General features: G+C 46.2%; 1 long non-coding RNA gene across 1 annotated transcript; it reads left to right on the forward strand.

Moving 5' to 3' along the window:
* The first annotated feature begins 8,720 nt into the window (after positions 1 to 8,720).
* On the forward strand, positions 8,721 to 10,968 carry LOC127911939 (uncharacterized). Its single transcript, XR_008079841.1, has 3 exons — positions 8,721 to 9,027; positions 10,506 to 10,571; positions 10,839 to 10,968. It is a non-coding gene; the product is annotated as an uncharacterized LOC127911939 (long non-coding RNA).
* Positions 10,969 to 12,762: the final 1,794 nt, after the last annotated feature.

Raw genomic sequence — 12,762 nt, forward strand, 5'->3', positions numbered from 1 at the left:
TCATCCAGTTTATTCTCCAGCGATTGCACGTTGGCCATAGAACAGATGAATTCGCTGACGAATTCTCACAAGGCACCCCAATCTGCACCCCCTGTATCTCCGTCTTTTCTTCATGTGAATGGGCCTGGTCTCGGAGAAACAGTACAGTCGTGGCCAAAAGTTTTGAGAATGACACAAATATTAATTTTCACAAAGTCTGCTGCCTCAGTTTGTGTGATGGCAATTTGCATATAATCCAGAATGTTATGAAGAGTAATCAGATGAATTGCAATTAATTGCAAAGTCCCTGTTTGCCATGCAAATGAACTGAATCCCCACCAAAATATTCCGCTGCATTTCAGCCCTGCCACAAAAGGACCAGCTGACATCATGTCAGTGATTCTCTCGTTAACACAGGTGTGAGTGTTGATGAGGACAAGGCTGGAGATCACTCTGTCATGCTGATTGAGTTCGAATAACAGGCTGGACGCTTCAAAAGGAGGGTGGTGCTTGGAATCATTGTTCATCCTCTGTCAACCATGATTACCTGCAAGGAAACATGTGCCGTCATCATTGCTTTTCACAAAAAGGGCTTCACAGGCAAGTATACTGCTGCCAGTAAGATTGCACATAAATCAAACATTTATCGGATCATCAAGAACTTCAAGGAGAGCAGTTCAATTGTTGTGAAGAAGGCTTCGGGGTGCCCAAGAAAGTCCAGAAAGCGCCAGGACTGTCTCCTAAAGTTGATTCAGCTGTGGGATCAGGGCACCACCAGTACAGAGCTTGCTCAGGAATGGCAGCAGGCAGGTTCGAGTGCATCTGCACGCACAGTGAGGCAAGACTTTTGTAGGATGGCCTGGTGTCAAGAAGGGCAGCAAAGAAGCCACTTCTCTCCAGGAAAAACATCAGGGACAGACTGATATTCTGCAAAAGGTACAGGGATTGGACTGCTGAGGACTGGGGTAAAGTCATTTTCAAAGATGAATCCCCTTTCCGATTGTTTGGGGCATCGGGAAAAAAGCTTGTCCGAAGAAGACACGGTGAGCGCTACCATCAGTCCTGTGTCACAGTAAAGCATCCTGAGAACATTCATGTGTGGGGTTGCTTCTCAGCCAAGGGAGTGGGCTCACTCACAATTTTGCCTAAGAACACAGCCATGAATAAAGAATGGTACCAACACATCCTCCGAGAGCAACTTCTCCCAACCACCCAGGGACTGTTTGGTGACAAACAATGCCTTTTCTAGCAAGATGGAGCACCTTGCCATAAGGCTAAAGTGATAACTAAGTGGCTCGGGGAACAAAACATTGTTAATTTGGGTCCATGGCCAGGAAACTCCCCAGACCTTAATCCCATTGAGAACTTGTGGTCAACCCTCAAACTCCAAGCATTGATTATGCAAGAATGGGCTGCCATCAGTCAGGATGTGGTCCAGAAGTTAATTGACAGCATGCCAGGGCGGATTGCAGAGGTCTTGAAAAAGAAGGGTCAACACTGCAAATATTGACTCTTTGCATCAACTTCATGTAATTGTCAATAAAAGCCTTTGAGACTTATGAAATGCGTGTAATTATACTTCAGATTTCCATCTGACAAAAATATCTAAAGACACTGAAGCAGCAAACTTCGTGAAAATTAATATTTGTGTCATTCTCAAAACCTTTGACCACGACTCTATATTCTTCGCATCGGACTCATTAAAGAAAAAATATTTGTCAAGTTCGAAGTGAGTAATCGCTGTTCTGATATCCAGAAGCTGTTTTCGGTCACTTACAAAATAAGTTACAAAGAATGTGAAAAAACACACAATAGAGCACAGTTGGTTAGGAGCTCGTAAAACAGCAGCCAGTCCCTCCGGTGCCATTTTTCACTCTCAACACATTCACACACCATGTGTAGCCGATGTGAAATTGCTAGCGAGTTAGCAGTGGTGCGCGCTCGTGGCGTTTCAATCGGTGACGTCACTTGCTCTGAGACCTTGAAGTAGTGGTTCCCCTTGCTCTGCAAGGGCCACGGCTTTTGTGGAGCGATGGGTAACGATGCTTCAAGGGTGACTGTTGACGTGTGCAGAGCGTCCCTGGTTCGCGCCCAGGGGATGGACGTAAAGTCTATGCTGTTACACATGGGCCAGAAAAAGTTGAATACATCGGCCATGCTGTCAATCCATCATGACTTCTGCCGCGTTCAAAACAATTGGAAACATGTAACTGGGAAATCTCAGACTTCAGTGAGTTCAAGACAACTGGGATCTCAGCATTCTTTAGCTCAGACTAGGAAAATATGTTTTGAACGGTCCTCCAACTGGGAATTCCAAGTCGGATATAGGGCCTCTTACTAGTGCTCCAACCTGAAGACCACTGACGTCATGATTTGACCTTGTTTTTTTATGAGTTCCCAGTTGTCTTGAAAGCCCCATAAATACAGAAAATGCCAGACTTTGATGGTAAAGTTTAATGACAAAATTTGCCCACAAGGAAGACCAATCCACATCTGTTAATAACTCCCGCAGTCAATGGAAGACCACACCCCATCTGTTAATGACTCCCCCCAGTCAATGGAAGACCAATCCCCATCTGTTAATGACTCCCCCCAGTCAATGGAAGACCAATCACCATCTGTTAATGACTCCCCCAGTCAATGGAAGACCAATCCCCATCTGTTAATGACTCCCCGCAGTCAATGGAAGACCAATCCCCATCTGTTAATGACTCCCCCAGTCAATGGAAGACCAATCACCATCTGGTAATGACTCCCCAGTCAATGGAAGACCAAACCCCATCTGTTAATGACTCCCCCCAGTCAATGGAAGACCAAATCCCATCTGTTAATGACTCCCCCAGTCAATGGAAGACCAATCACCATCTGGGAAACTCCCCCAGTCAATGGAAGACCAATCCCCATCTGTTAATGACTCCCCCAGTCAATGGAAGACCAATCACCATCTGGGAAACTCCCCCAGTCAATGGAAGACCAATCCCCATCTGTTAATGACTCCCCGCAGTCCCAATCCCCATCTGGGAAACTCCCCAGTCAATGGAAGACCAATCCCCATCTGGGAAACTCCCAATGGAAGACCAATCACCATCTGGAAACTCCCCAGTCAATGGAAGACCAAATCCCATCTGTTATCCCCCAGTCAATGGAAGACCAACCCCCATCTGTTAATGACTCCCCCAGTCAATGGAAGACCAATCCCCCCATCAATGGAAACCAAATCTCCCCCCCAGTCAATGGAAGACCAAATCCCATCTGTTAATGACTCCCCAGTCAATGGAAGACCAACCCCATCTGGGAAACTCCCCCAGTCAATGGAAGACTCCCCCCAGTCAATGGAAGACCAATCACCATCTGGGAAACTCCCCCAGTCAATGGAAGACCAATCACCATCTGGGAAACTCCCCCAGTCAATGGAAGACCAATCCCCATCTGGGAAACTCCCCCAGTCAATGGAAGACCAATCCCCATCTGGGAAACTCCCCCAGTCAATGGAAGACCAATCCCCATCTGGGAAACTCCCCCAGTCAATGGAAGACCAATCCCCATCTGGGAAACTCGTGTCGATTGCGATCCATGTCTATGTAAACAAACGTAAACAAACGTAAACACGACTAAACACGAGCACAAAACAATAAACGAACCACTTCAGACAGCCATAGACTCTCCTAGAACACCCCACTAAGCTACAATCCCACTAAGCTACACACCACATACAAAAACCCATGTCACACCCTGGCCTGACCAAATACATAAAGAAAAACACAAAATACTTCGACCAGGGCGTGACAGGGTGCATAAATGTCAGTTGGCTTCTCATAGCCGATCATTAAGAGTATCTCTACCACTCCTGCTGTCTCGAGAGAGTTGAAAACGGTAGATCTGGGACAGGTAGCAAGTCCGGTGAACAGGTCAGGGTTCCATAGCCGCAGGCAGAACAGTTGAAACTGGAGCAGCAGCACGGCCAGGTGGACTGGGAACAGGAAGGAGTCATCATGTCAGGTAGTCCTGAGGCATGGTCCGAGGGCTCAGGTCCTCCGAGAGAGAGAAAGAAAGAATTAGAGAGAGCATACTTAAATTCAAACAGGACACCCGATAAGACAGGAGAAGTATTCCAGATATAACAAACTGACCCTAGCCCCCGACACATAAACTACTGCAGCATAAATACTGGAGGCTGAGATAGGAGGGGTCAGGAGACACTGTGGCCCCATCCGAAGATACCCCCGGACAGGGCCAAACAGGAAGGATATAACCCCACCCACTTTGCCAAAGCACAGCCCTCACACCATTAGAGGGACATCTTCAACCACCAACTTACCATCCTGAGACAAGTTTGAGTATAGCCCACAAAGATCTCCGCCACGGCACAACCCAAGGGGGGGCGCCAGACAGGAAGATCACGTCAGTGACTCAACCCACTCAAGTGACGCACCCCTCCTAGGGATGGCATGAAAGAGCACCAGTAAGCCAGTGACTCAGCCCCTGTAATAGGGTTAGAGGCAGAGAATCCCAGTGGAGAGGGGGGGGGGAGCTGAAGCTTGCTTCAGAGCTCGGGTATTTTCTGTATACCAGGGAGCTAGTTTCTTATGACAAATGTTTTTAGTTTTTAGGGGTGCAACTGCATCTAGGGTATTGCGCAAGTTTAAATTGAGTTTCTCAGTTAGGTGGTTAACTGATTTTTGTCCCCTGACGTCCTTGGGTAGACAGAGGGAGTCTGGAAGGGCATCAAGGAATCTTTGTGTTGTCTGAGAATTTATAGCACAACTTTTGATACTCCTTGGTTGGGGTCTGAGCAGATTATTTGTTGCGATTGCAAACGTAATAAAATGGTGGTCCGATAGTCCAGGATTATGAGGAAAAACATTCAGATCTACAACATTTTTTCCGGCAACCACCAGGCAACCACCAGGCAACCACCAGGCAACCACCAGGCAACCACCAGGCAACCACCAGGCAACCACCAGGCAACCACCAGGCAACCACCAGGCAACCACCAGGCAACCACCAGGCAGCCACCAGGCAACCACCAGGCAGCCACCAGGCAACCACCAGGCAACCACCAGGCAACCACCAGGCAACCACCAGGCAGCCACCAGGCAACCACCAGGCAGCCACCAGGCAACCACCAGGCAACCACCAGGCAGCCACCAGGCAACCACCAGGCAACCACCAGGCAGCCACCAGGCAACCACCAGGCAACCACCAGGCAACCACCAGGCAACCACCAGGCAGCCACCAGGCAACCACCAGGCAACCACCAGGCAACCACCAGGCAACCACCAGGCAGCCACCAGGCAACCACCAGGCAGCCACCAGGCAACCACCAGGCAACCACCAGGCCAATTCTTCTACCTGCATCATAAACTTTACTTTATTTGACTGAAACATTTGTTCAGCATATCAGAACACCGACCACAACATTTGCAACACTTTCCCAATACCACAATAGTCAGAGCTTTCAAACACGCACACACACTTGCTGCTTTTTGTTCTATGTTGCTCTGTCTGTATGCTACGTCTTGCTTGTTCTATGTTGCTCTGTCTGTATGCTACGTCTTGCTTGTCCTATGTTGCTCTGTCTGTATGCCACGTCTTGCTTGTCCTATGTTGCTCTGTCTGTATGCTACGTCTTGCTAGTTCTATGTTGCTCTGTCTGTATGCTACCTCTTGCTTGTCCTATGTTGCTCTGTCTGTATGCTACGTCTTGCTTGTTCTATGTTGCTCTGTCTGTATGCTATGTCTTGCTTGTCCTATGTTGCTCTGTCTGTATGCTACGTCTTGCTTGTTCTATGTTGCTCTGTCTGTATGCTACGTCTTGCTTGTTCTATGTTGCTCTGTCTGTATGCTACGTCTTGCTTGTTCTATGTTGCTCTGTCTGTATGCTACGTCTTGCTAGTTCTATGTTGCTCTGTCTGTATGCTACGTCTTGCTTGTTCTATGTTGCTCTGTCTGTATGCTATGTCTTGCTTGTCCTATGTTGCTCTGTCTGTATGCTACGTCTTGCTTGTCCTATGCTGCTCTGTCTGTATGCCACGTCTTGCTTGTCCTATGTTGCTCTGTCTGTATGCTACGTCTTGCTTGTTCTATGTTGCTCTGCGTGTGCTCACTGCTCATTGATTGTCTGTATTGTAATTGTTTTTCATAACCTGCCCAGGGACTGCAGTTGAAAATGAGTCGGTTGGCTAAAACGGGCACTTTTACTGAAACGTTGATTAATGTGCAGTCCCTGTAAAAAATCAACTGAAACTCACACACACACACACACACACACACACACACACACACACACACACACACACACACACACACACACACACACACACACACACACACACACCACATAACCACTGGATAGGCCTTTTGTGTTTGCTGGGTTTGATTTGATTATAGGAATGTTGACATTTGCCGAAGGGGGGAAAGGTGTGTGTTTGTGGTGACCTCCTGTCATTCAGAAAGGGTTTCCTCACCTGGCCCCTGACCCCTGACCCCTGTGATGTCACCACGACGTATCATTAAAAAAACACACACAACAAAGATGAAATTGAGGAAGGCAGAATGTAGGTTTATCCAAACAGGCACAGTAGGCAACTTACTCCCCGCTGAGCAATAAAACTCCCCCACACACAGACCCCCCACCGAGCAATCAGAGCTTGGGTATGAAGTCTCTGGATCGTTGCTGACCCCAACTGACCAAAAACCCATCACTCACCTTGAAAGGACCCCACTAGATGACCAAGCCGCAAAGTCAAAACTGTCTATATCGTTAAAATGTATGAAAACAAAATGTTGCTTTTTGATCTTAGTTTAAGGTTAGCAGTGTGGTTACGGTTAGGTATAATTTAAGGTAAGGTTTCAAATCCGATTTTAAGAAGAGAACTAGGAGGAGCTTCCTACTTTGCAACTTGGCCAGATAGTGACGACTCTCTTGATTGACATTTTTTTTAAATGTTTTACCTTTATTTAACTAGGCAAGTCAGTTAAGAACAAATTCTCATTTACAATGACGGCCTACACCGGACAAACCTGGACGACGCTAGGCCATTTGTGCGCCGCCCTATGGGACTCCCAATCACGGCCGGTTGTGATACAGCCTGGAATCGAACCAGGGTGTCTGTAGTTACGCCTCTAGCACTGAGATGCAGTGCTTTGGAGCCCTGATATGATAGGATATTATACGATTGACATGATGAGAATATGATTGGATATGGATAGAGATGATTTTGCAACAGTGATAGTGTACAACACAGGGGTATGTTAAAAGAATGTCCAAATTGTCCTGATGATGATGTTATATAATAGCCTAGAACAGATTAGAGTGGAATAGAGTAGAATAGAATGTTCTGAAGAGTTCACATTGTTTAAATGATTAAAGGTGTGATTAAATTTGGGGTTTCGCTTAAGTAAGCATATCACGTTTCTTTTTAATATAAATTGAAATGTTCATAGTTGGTATCCTTGATGCCGTTAGTAAATAAAACAAGACGCTTGCTGTCAGAAATAATGGGCTTCCTCGTTTGATAAACTACTTTCTAGTCAGCTTGTATTGCCAAAGAGTGGCTTGGGCTAATTCTTCTAGAAAACGAATCATTTTCTCACTGACGATGAACACTCAGAACAATGAACAGCGGGCAGTTCAGCACAAGTGCCGCTGAAAGGTTCATCGGTTTACAACCGAACTGCGGGAGAGAATGCGGGAAAGAAAATGCGTCTCCAAGGCAACTGAATTAGGAAGTATTTCAGCGGGTGAAATGAATGGTAGACTAAATAGGCCTATAAATGTAATCAGTAACTGATTCCACTGCTGAGGAGGAGGAGGAGGAGGAGGAGGAGGAGGAGGAGGAGGAGGAGGAGGAGAAGAAGGATGGTGACGATGATAAAGACAAAGGTGATGATGATGATAATAAAACATACATTTAGATAAAATACATGCCTGCTGAAAACATCCATTCTCTCTCTGTAAAGACATTAAGGGGGAGGTATCTGTTGTCTCTCCTGTCATTGAGCGCACCTGTAACATCAAGGCCAGACTGAGGATCGGGGTGTGAGGAAGAGAGCCATATGGGAAGTGGGATTCGGTTCGGTTCTAAAATCAACCCCTCTCTTCCGCGGTTCAGTCAGGTTGATTCATAAGGAATTGCCCGCGAGCAACCGAGGGCTTTCTGGCTCGATCTCATTCTGATAGCCAATCAGGACCACTTTATCTTCGTGTAATTTTACAACAAAGATGGCAAGAACAAAAATGGTATCCTATAGTCTAGTATGTCTAGACAATGATAGACTAAATTGTAATAACATATTAATCATAATAATAACCTCATAATAACATGCATAATTGATTCGTCAAACATGTTATTGCTTAGTAATAATACCAATACATAGTCTATTTTGTTTTCTATCCCAAACCATTCGATTTTCATTTTTTACTAGTCGAAGTTGAAAACATGAAATAATATATTTTGGCATCAGGTAATTCAGGTTCACTTGGTGCAGAGTGAGATTATTTTTGGGCTACAATAAAACATACAAAATCAATACAAATGTGCAAAATCGAATTATTATAGCAGAGCATTTTTCAATTGTCTCTAAATATCCCCTACTGATTAAATTAAATGTTATTTGTCACATGCTCAGGTGTAGTAGACCTTACAGTGAAATGTTATTTGTCACATGCTCAGGTGTAGTAGACCTTACAGTGAAATGTTATTTGTCACATGCTCAGGTGTAGTAGACCTTACAGTGAAAGGCTTACTTACAAGCCTTTAACCAACAATGCATTTTTAATAAATAAATGAATTGATAAGTAAACAATAAGAAAGAAAAGTAACAAATAATTAAAGAGCGGCAGTAAAATAACAGTAGCGGGGCTTTTTACAGGGTATTACGGTACAGAGTCAATGTGGAGGCTATATACAGGAGGTACTGGGTCAATGTGAAGGCTATATACAGGAGGTACTGGGTCAATGTGAAGGCTATATACAGGAGGTACTGGGTCAATGTGAAGGCTATATACAGGAGGTACTGGGTCAATGTGAAGGCTATATACAGGAGGTACTGGGTCAATGTGAAGGCTATACACAGGAGGTACTGGGTCAATGTTCCCCTCATCCACTGGGATTCTCTGCCTCTAACCCTATTACAGGGGCTGAGTCACTGGCTTACTGGGACTCTCTCATGCCGTCCCTGCAGGGGGTGCGTCACCTGAGTGGGTTGATTCACTGTTGTGGTCATCCTGTCTGGGTTGGCGCCCCCCCCCTTGGGTTGTGCCGTGGCGGAGATCTTTGTGGGCTATACTCAGCCTTGTCTCAGGATGGTAAGTTGGTGGTTGAAGATATCCCTCTAGTGGTGTGGGGGCTGTGCTTTGGCAAAGTGGGTGGGGTTATATCCTTCCAGTTTGGCCCTGTCCGGGGGTGTCCTCGGATGGGGCCACAGTGTCTCCTGACCCCTCCTGTCTCAGCCTCCAGTATTTATGCTGCAGTAGTTTGTGTCGGGGGGCTAGGGTCAGTTTGTTATATCTGGAGTAATTCTCCTGTCCTATTCGGTGTCCTGTGTGAATCTAAGTGTGCGTTCTCTAATTCTCTCCTTCTTTCTTTCTCTCTCTCGGAGGACCTGAGCCCTAGGACCATGCCCCAGGACTACCTGACATGATGGCTCCTTGCTGTCCCCAGTCCACCTGGCCATGCTGCTGCTCCAGTTTCAACTGACCTGAGCCCTAGGACCATGTCCCAGGACTACCTGACATGATGACTCCTTGCTGTCCCCAGTCCACCTGGCCATGCTGCTGCTCCAGTTTCAACTGTTCTGCCTTACTATTATTTGACCATGCTGGTCATTTATGAACATTTGAACATCTTGGCCATGTTCTGTTATAATCTCCACCCGGCACAGCCAGAAGAGGACTGGCCACCCCACATATGCTCTCTCTAATTCTCTCTTTCTTTCTCTCTCTCGGAGGACCTGAGCCCAAGGACCGTGCCCCAGGACGACCTGACCATGCTGGTCATTTATGAACATTTGAACATCTTGGCCATGTTCTGTTATAATCTCCACCCGGCACAGCCAGAAGAGGACTGGCCACCCCACATATGCTCTCTCTAATTCTCTCTTTCTTTCTCTCTCTCGGAGGACCTGAGCCCAAGGACCGTGCCCCAGGACGACCTGACATGATGACTCCTTGCTGTCCCCAGTCCACCTGACTGTGCTGCTGCTCCAGTTTCAACTGTTCTGCCTTGTTATTATTCGACCATGCTGGTCATTTATGAACATTTGAACATCTTGGCCATGTTCTGTTATAATCTCCACCCGGCACAGCCAGAAGAGGACTGGCCACCCCACATAGCCTGGTTCCTCCTCTTCCTTTTTGGCCTTTCTAGGGAGTTTTTCCTAGCCACCGTGCTTCTACACCTGCATTGCTTGCTGTTTGGGGTTTTAGGCTGGGTTTCTGTACAGCACTTTGAGATATCAGCTGATGTACGAAGGGCTATATAAATAAAATTTGATTGATTGAATGTGAAGGCTATATACAGGAGGTACTGGGTCAATGTGAAGGCTATATACAGGAGGTACTGGGTCAATGTGAAGGCTATATACAGGAGGTACTGGGTCAATGTGAAGGCTATATACAGGGTGTTACAGTACAGAGTCAATGTGGAGGCTATATACAGGGTGTTACGGTACAGAGTCAATGTGGAGGCTATATACAGGGGATACCGGTACAGAGTCAATGTGGAGGCTATATACAGGGGGTACCAGTACAGAGTCAATGTGGAGGCTATATACAGGGGATACCGGTACAGAGTCAATGTGGAGGCTACATACAGGGGATACCGGTACAGAGTCAATGTGAAGGCTATATACAGGAGGTACTGGGTCAATGTGAAGGCTATATACAGGAGGTACTGGGTCAATGTGAAGGCTATATACAGGAGGTACTGGGTCAATGTGAAGGCTATATACAGGAGGTACTGGGTCAATGTGAAGGCTATATACAGGGTGTTACAGTACAGAGTCAATGTGGAGGCTATATACAGGGGATACCGGTACAGAGTCAATGTGGAGGCTATATACAGGGGATACCGGTACAGAGTCAATGTGCTGGGGCACCGGTTAGTCTATGTAATTGAGGTAATATGTACATGTCGGTAGAGGTAAACTGACTATGCATAGATAATAGACAGAGAGTAGTAGCGGCGTAAAAGGGAGGGGGTCAATGCAAATAGTCTGGGAAGCCATTTGACTAGATGTTCAGGAGTCTTATGGTTTGGAGGTAGAAGCTGTTTAGAAGCCTCTTGGACCTAGACTTAGCCATTTGACAGTCTAGACTAGTTGGCTGGAGTCTTATTTTTAGGTTTGACACCACCTGGTATAGAGGTCCTGGATGGCAGGAAGCTTGGCCCCAGTGATGTACTGGGCCATACGCACTACCCTCTGTAGAGGCTTGCGGTCGGAGACCGAGCAGTTGCCATACCAGGCAGTGATGCAACCAGTCAGGATGCTCTCGATGGTGCAGCTGTAGAACATTTTGAGGATCTGAGGACCCATGCCAAATCTTTTCAGTCTCCTGAGGGGGAATAGGTTTTGTCGTGCCCTCTTCACTACTGTCTTTGTGTGCTTGGACCATGATAGTTTGTTGGTGATGCGTTGTTACCTGGGGGCGGCAAGGTTACCACTTGGGGGCGGCCCGTCAGGAATTCCAGGATCCAGTTGCAGAGGGAGGTGTTTAGTCCCAGGGTCCTTAGCTTAGTGATGAGCTTTGAGGGCGCTATGGTGTTGAACGCTGAGCTGTAGTTAATGAATAGCATTCTCACATAAGTGTTCCTTTTGTCCAGGTGTGAAAGGGCAGTGTGGAGGCAATAGAGATTGCATCATCTGTGGATCTGTTGGGGCGGTATGCAAATTGGAGTGGTTCTAGGGTTTCTGGTATGATGGTGTTGATGTGAGCCATGACCAGCCTTTCAAAGCACTTCATGGCTAAAGACATGAGTGCTACGGGTCGGTAGTCATTTAGGCAGGTTACCTTGGTGTTCTTGGGCACAGGGACTACGGTGGTCTGATGCAGTTACTTACAGTTTATGGCGGAGACCGTTTGAAATCAATTAGACTCTATTTTAATTTAGTTTTTTAGTTAGTTAAGAACACATTCTTATTTATAATAACGGCCTACCAAAAGGCAAAAGGTCTCCTGCAGGAATGAGGGCTGGGATTAAAAATTAAATACAAATATTTGACAAAACACACATCAAGACAAGAGACACCACACACTACATAAAGAGAGACATAAGACAACAACATAGCGTGGCAGCAACACATGACAACAACATGGTAGCAACACAACACAACATGACAACAACATGGTAGCAACACAACATGACAACAACATGCTAACAACAATACATCACGCAAAGCAGTCACAACTGTCAGTTAGAGTGTCCATGATTGAGTCTTTAAATGAAGAGATGGAGAAAAAAAACTATAACCGCGCCAAGACCATTAAAACGTTGGGTGCGTTCGTAAATTCGCTCTGGCTATCTACTCCGATTTCAGTGCACTCTCGTCTGAGTGTAACAGAGCGCAGAATAACTGATGAATTTACGGACGCTCAACACCAGTTAAATATGGCCGGTGTCAGTAAACGTTGGCACTAAAAAAAGGCGAAGTTAAATTGTTGCCAGCGGGACAGTTACAGTCACCAACGCTCTAGATAACATGAAAACAGCCTAAAAACAGCCTGGCGGGCGTAAAATTGTCAGTATGAGGTGTTATCTTATTAAAAAGAAATAAAAGGTG

Source organism: Oncorhynchus keta, chromosome 25 (assembly GCF_023373465.1).
Source record: "Oncorhynchus keta strain PuntledgeMale-10-30-2019 chromosome 25, Oket_V2, whole genome shotgun sequence".
In the NCBI taxonomy this organism is placed as follows: Eukaryota; Metazoa; Chordata; class Actinopteri; order Salmoniformes; family Salmonidae; genus Oncorhynchus; species Oncorhynchus keta.